A 7,075-nucleotide genomic window follows, 5' to 3' on the forward strand; every position below is an offset into this window, starting at 1 on the left:
TATTAATCATAATCCAGCTCACCTTTCAAAAAGTAAATAACATCTTTAAGATTATCAGAGTCAGTTTCAAGCAACATTTTTCTTATTAAGCAAGCACACGGGACTGGGAAAAATCGATAGGAGAGTTAGACTTGCCTCTGCGTAGAGGGTGTTTGTGATCACTCGTAAGTCACTGTAAAAGATGACAAAGCTGCCACATCATAGGGAAAAGTAATTTTACAGAGCTCAGGTGAGCTGAAGTTTCTGCCTTCTCCACTCCCGTTAATTCAGTACATCATGTGTGTCCACCAGCTAAATGAATCTGCAAGCTTGCCAGAGACAGATGGTCACCACAGTGACGGAGATCAGTGTGCTAATTTCCACTTTATGGGCCATGACTCCTTCCAGTTTCTTTTCAGCTATAAAGAAAGGAATCCTAACTCTTCCTGGACTTTGCAGGTCAGTGAATTCGGGCTGCAACAGCTCGATGTTGCAGGTGGTTGGCTGATGACATCCATCTGGGGAAAGGAGAGGTTCCTCATTTCAGCTGGTAGGAGGAGACTTGAGTGATCTCCACCACATTCATCACCTGGCTGACACAGTCCACTTCCCTTGCTTTCCTAGTCACCTCAAATAACTGCAAACAAGAATGGAAATTCAGTGAATTTAATGTAGCTTTGACTAAAGCTACCATGTACAAAAGTGTTTTAGTTTCCAGTGTGATTTTTCCAAGTAACTTCATGAATATGAGACTTTAAAAATTAATTAATTATGCCAAATTTTGAGGTGATTTTTGAGGGGTTTTTTACTTTGTTGTTTGTAGTTGAGGGAGTGGGCTGATTTTTTATCAAAAGAGTAATGAATTTTGAATTCTGTTAGTAAGCCTGTTATTCATTTGTATTACAACAGAGCTTTGGAGGTTGCAGATGTAACGGGAAGACCAGTGGTTCTGAATAAAAAAAGGTAAGTAGCTATTCCAGAAAACTATTTGCAATGCAAAGGAAAGGTGATAAAAGGAACAACAGAAGCAGAGAAGTATCAAACAAGTTGCCTCTGGATTTACAGCCTATCTGTATTAGAGAATCACTCCATTTACCTTCCATTTAGTGGATTGCTTGTAGTAGGAGTTAAAGAACATCAATGAAAACAAATATATATGTGTTAGAAGTTATGAACACTGAAAAAAAAATGCTTCTAGAGAGGAAACAATGTGGGTTTGTAGTAGTACCAGTTATGATACCAACCTCAAACACATAGCAAAGCCACTACCTTTCCTTCTCCCTCCTGTATCTATTACGTGAATGGAATAAAATTATTCTACCAGTGACTTTCAAATAGATGCCAAACTTCACCTAGATTAATGGGCTATTATTTTTTGTGTTTGTCTTTCTACCATTGTTAATTCTGACTTGAAGTGCAGCTACTAACGATCAATCGGGCTTCTAATATGCAAATCTTTACATTATTAAAAGCAATGACATGCACAGAATGTAGCGTAGCTGAGACTTTACTTTGTTAGCTGTGTTCACCAGACAGTTCCATAACCTCCATCTGTCCTCTGTGTATATTTTGGTAACTAACATTGAGTGACTATCTAAAGTGAATACTGTAACCCGTACTGTGAAATCAATCAATATTACTTGCTGCCATTGATATTACATTCTGAGGATATTTAATTGTATATCTCTGGAGCACAGGTGTATTTATAGAACGTGTCAATACATTTAGCTGGCTGAAATGGAAAAATAAAACCTTATTTCATTTTTAGTGGTATAAAACTTGGTCGTGCAATGTAGTAGAACTGCTTTATCCAGACCTATGTATTCCATGAAAATAGAATTATTTTCAGAATCTTCTCAATTTTTAACTGAAATTCTTTATATTGCTTCAAATTTCCTGTTGGTGTAGCATAGCAAGGATAGTGTGCAACTAGAATAAGATTATTTTAAGCTAACTTCTGCATTTGCTGTAATCTATATAATTGGTTCAAGATCAATTTTTCTAGGCAGTGAAGCACTTTCAGTACACAGTCCTGATTCATCTGTGAAATGTGCCCAATATATATAAAGACATCCTGGCTTGTATCAGAAATACTGCTGCCAGCAGGAAAAGGGAGGTGATTGTCCCTCTGTACTCAGCTCTGGTGAGGCTGCATCTCAAGTACTGTATTCAGCTTTCGGCCTTTGAGTTCAAGAAGGACACTGAGGCCCTGAAGCACGTCTGGAGAAGGGCACTGAAACTGGTGAGGGGTCTGGAGCACAGGTCTTATGAGGAACAGCTGAGGGAGCTAGGCTTGTTTAACCTGGAGAAGAGAAGGCTCAGGGGTGATGTTATTGCTTTCCATAACTCCCTGAAAGGAAGTTTTGGAGAGGTGTGCATTGGCCTCTTCTCCCAGGTAACAAAAATAGGATGAGAAGTAATGGCCTGAAGTTGCACCAGGAAGGTTTGGATGATTTTTTCAGATATTAGGAAAAAATTTTTATCAGAAAGAGTGCTGAAATGGGCTGCCCAGGGAGGTGGCAGAGTCACCATCCCTGAAGGTGTCCAAGGAACGTTTAGGTGTTGTACTGAGGGACATAATTTAGTGGAAAATATCAGTGGTAGGCAGACAGTTGGACAAGATGGTGTTGAATGTCTTTTCCTTCAACATCATGATCCTTTAAATTCAATATAATGTATAATATGTAACATATAATGCATAATATATTAACACATTAATGTTATACATAATTAGTATGTGCATATATTTCCATGGCCAGTGTACGGAAGATAATATTTAAGAACAACACCAATTCAAGTAGAACAGAAACTGTTTCCAATGCTATGTTTACATATGCTTAAAAAACATTTTACGTTTTTAAGAAAGAACAGCAAACAACACTGTTTTTAGTGAAAGACTTTGCTTTTGAGTTGCAATATGGTCAGACAGTTATGCTAGAAATGTATGTATGCCTGAGATCATTCTTTGGCACCGAGTGGTCTATATTTGTACTATTAAACAGTTCTAGCCTACAAAACAGGGTGAGCACATCCAAACTACTAACTGGGAATGGTTTCTGGTCTGTGCCGATTCCCCTAATGCGTCCAGGATGTGTTCGGGAGAGCACCAGTTGGCTGCAGTGAAAACCATAACAGGAGCCATTTAACATGACTGGCGATCAAGTTCTCATCCCTGGGAATGTTCCCTGGCACTGTTCAATTAGCTGGGATAGATGTAGTCCAAAAGTCTAAACTAATTACTGAGAAAAGAGACAGTAATTCAGTGGTGGTCTTTCATTGCCATATGCTGACACCTTTGGGGCCTGGAAAGGAAAAAAACATCCTACAGAAAGCTTCATTAAAGGAATGCTCTGAAACACAATGCAATGGGGAAGCAATTTCAGGCATCACTTATAGCACAGCAAGCAGTGTGAACATGAGCAAAGGAGGGAAAAATGAGCCCATAGGAATATGTCATGATAAAACCATGCTTCCCTTAATTTCTTTCTTACTATTCCACTAGAAAAAAATTGTGTTAAAGTGTTGAAGAAACAAAACAATTTCTTACAAAGATAAGCAGTTTCCTTTAAAATAAGCCTTTTGAATGATGTGTTGGCATTACTGGATTACAGAATTAACCACATCCTGTTCCATAGGAAGAACTCAAATCAGCTCCCAGTTAAAGCAGACTACTGGATCTGGTATCCTGAGACTCTGTTCAGGACGCAGTAGTTAGGAGGAACAGTACAAGAAACAGGAACATCTCACTTGGGAGAACCTTATCAGATAAGGCAAGTGTACCACATACAAGTTGCAGCCTTGTAAAAGCCAAGATTTCACAGTAAAAGGGCAACTGCAAATGATAAATCCCTCAGACTGAATTACTTTCCTTACACACGCACACTTAAATATATGTGGTTTATAACAAAATGTCAACTAGACCTATCCTCAGCATGGATTTGCCAGTGTAGTAATTGAGCCCACTTAATCTATTTTCTTGTCACTTGTTTTAGAGTATCATGTGCACTGGATCATAGGAGAAGGAAGAAACTGTACTGGGACGCATCATTTTGCTACTGGTATTGCATCCTTATCTGCCAGACCTCTAATGACAGAAATCGTCTGGATCAGAAGATATTGCATCAGAAAGGAGATAAAACAACACGTGAAAAGGCTATAACTTGCACTAGACCTCTCTAAGTTATCAAGTACTGGATATCCTTTGAAAACAGACAGATCGACAAACATGGAGGCAGAGGATAAACTCCTTTCATGTTTACTGGGACACAAGCCAGGATATGACAAATGTATAATCATTCACCTATTAAATGGAACAACCAAGTTTACTGTCTACCTCCAGTACAGCTCAACGACGAAGAGAGGACTAGTTTTACAGTTTTCTCAGTTGATGGAAAACATACATGTAGGGCATGACGGACATAAAAGTAACTTGATTGTGTCTCAACTAGTTCTCCTTTACCAGGACAAATTCAGTATGTGCTTAAAATGACTGCATCTCAGATGTGCCTCACTGCCCACTTGTGTACTGTTATAAGGAGAAGTTGTCAGATCGTGATCTATGCACCCTGTTAGCTTTAACCAACTTCCATTCACTAAATTGTGAGAGATGGATAAAGGTCAATTGGTAGCTGAGAAAATTGAGCTTAATCACAGGCCACCTAAATGAGGAAAGACATTACCAGCTGGTATTATATAGCAAATTAAACAGGCTGTAAACTCTCCTGTAAAGGTCATTATACATTGTAAGGCAAAGGTTGTACTATGGAAATGCTAACTGATTTTTAATATTGGCTGCTGACTTTCCTGTAGAGGGTGCTGAACGCCTCTTGGGAGTACCTGCTGACACTCCCAATTCAGCCATAATTCCCACTCCGTACCAGTAAAATCAGATAGATTTTTGAGGTCTAGTCCAGAAAAGCTGGAAAAGGAGTAAGGACCCAGGTAATAAGCATGACTCTGGCAATGACAAACTATTCAACTTCTGTCCACGGAGAGAGATACCACTGCATCTCATCTAGAAAGCAAGATAATTCCTTCCTCTCTGCATTCAGAGATGGAAAGGGCAAGTTATTATCCATCACAGAACTGGTCTGAGCACAGTGTCAAGTCCACAGTGTTTTCAGTATTTAACTCGCATTACATTTCAAATCACTTAAATGTAAGTGAAAGAGCTCAATAAAGAAAAGTCAACAAACTCATACAAGTTCAGTGGAGGCTGCTGAGATGGTCAGGTCTACAACACCAAATCAAGAGGGAGTGGCTGAGGGATAGAAGTTGTTCAGTTTAGACAGTGGAGAAAAATGATCTGAAGTGCTGGTTGGTGCTCAGCTGAACATGAGCCAGCAGTATGCCCAGGTGTCCAAGAAGGCCAATGAGATCCTGGTTTGCATCAGAAATAGTGTTGCCAGCTGGAGCAAGGAGGTGATTGTCCCTCCGTGCTCAGCTCTGGTGAGGCCACACCTCAAGTACTGTGCTCAGATTTGGGCACTGACCAGACATTAATGCCCTAGAGTGTGTCCAGAGAAGAGCAACCAAGCTGTGAAGGATCTGAAGTACAAGTCTTATAGGGAGTAGTTGAGATCTGAATGTATAAGGCTCTGAGGGATGTTGTTAGATCCCATTGCTGGCCCTCTTTTGAAAGGGAGGTTTCAATAGAGACCTCCTCAGGTCAAAGGAAGCTCTGTATAAACAGCGATACTTTCCCTTCTGTAAAGTATACGGTTGATAAACTTATTGTTTGCATACAACCAGTAGCCTGCTCTGATTGTCATCTTCAATAGCATGAAATGCTTTCAGAGCAGATAAGGTTACTGAACGCATGCAAAGCCCAAATCTTCCCAAACTCATTTAATTAGAGTCAGCTCCTTTTCAAGGAAAACCTGAAAGAAAAAAGTACATTATTTGGAATAATGTGTTTTCCAGGGCTCTGGTATGGCAGACTTCCTTACTCATGGACATGGACTGCAATGACAGAGGAAACCTCTGGCAAAGCACTGGCAAATTCAGCTCTAAAATGAACTCTGGAAGGCTAATCATCATTTGTATTAGATCACTCACATGCAGAAATAGATAAAGTCTGTGAAAGAAGGAGGATAGAACTTAACGATGACATCGTTTTGACAAAGAATAACTACAACAACAACAAAACCTTTGCTGTTTCGGAAGTGTATATTTCTAGGGGGAAAAAAAAGTAGCAGCATTTCAGCTTTCAAACTGGGACTTCTTTAAATGACACTTCCTGTAGTTTAGACAACATTACCATTTATGTTCAACTTGTCACAGCTTTGCACAAATGCTCAATACGAGAAAAAAAGAGAAAAAAAAGAAGGGGAAAAAAAAAAAAAAAAAAAAAAAAAAGGAAATGAAAAAGCACTACCAGGGCTTAAAAGGAAGAGAGGAGAACAAAAGACAGCTTATTCCCAGTGCAATCCAGGCTCCTTTTTTGTCAGATTTAAAGAATTTTATCCAGTTTCCCCATTAATCAGCCGATAAAGGGGACCCACATTCTGACAAGAAGCATAAGATAATGTCAACATTATTTGCAAACTGCTACATTACAGTGACAGCCTAATGTTTATTACTGTCAAATTACTGTCATTTTATTAAAAGGACGAAAAGAGCTGGCTTTGCTGAGCACAGCTCTCAGTCCCACTAGACTAGTGAAGCTGCTCCCTCTTCCCCCTTGCTGTTCACTGTGATGGAGCACGGTACAAACGTTCCTCTGTACAGACAGCACCATGAACATGCAAGTTAATGAACAATGTGGGGACTTTTAAATACCGTGAAGCCTTTTTATCTGAATCACCCTTTGTGTTTGTTTTTTTTTTCTCTCTCCTCAAATAGAAATATGTATTATCACTACTGTTTATTCTCTTAATAGCTATTCTCCCCATAGCATTTGTACTGTTAGGGCTACATTCCGCTAGCCTTACACCATTTGGAGAAACATTTTCCTGCTACATCAGTTCTGGCTCTTGTGAAGAGGCGTGCTTCACAATTTTAGGAAGCATCTCCATGAGGTGCTGGCCCAAGTTGCCCAGAGAAGCTGTGGATGCTCCATCCCTGGAGGTATTCAAGGCCAGGCTGGATGAAGCCC

The 7,075-nt window shown here is 39.6% G+C and overlaps 1 long non-coding RNA gene across 1 annotated transcript; it reads left to right on the forward strand.

The window, feature by feature from the left end:
• Positions 1-622: 622 nt before the first annotated feature.
• LOC140247645 (uncharacterized) lies at positions 623-3,739 on the forward strand. The gene is made up of 3 exons (XR_011902736.1): positions 623-765; positions 889-942; positions 3,615-3,739. It is a non-coding gene; the product is annotated as an uncharacterized lncRNA (long non-coding RNA).
• Positions 3,740-7,075: the final 3,336 nt, after the last annotated feature.

Source organism: Excalfactoria chinensis, chromosome 2, assembly GCF_039878825.1.
Source record: "Excalfactoria chinensis isolate bCotChi1 chromosome 2, bCotChi1.hap2, whole genome shotgun sequence".
Lineage (NCBI taxonomy): Eukaryota > Metazoa > Chordata > Aves > Galliformes > Phasianidae > Excalfactoria > Excalfactoria chinensis.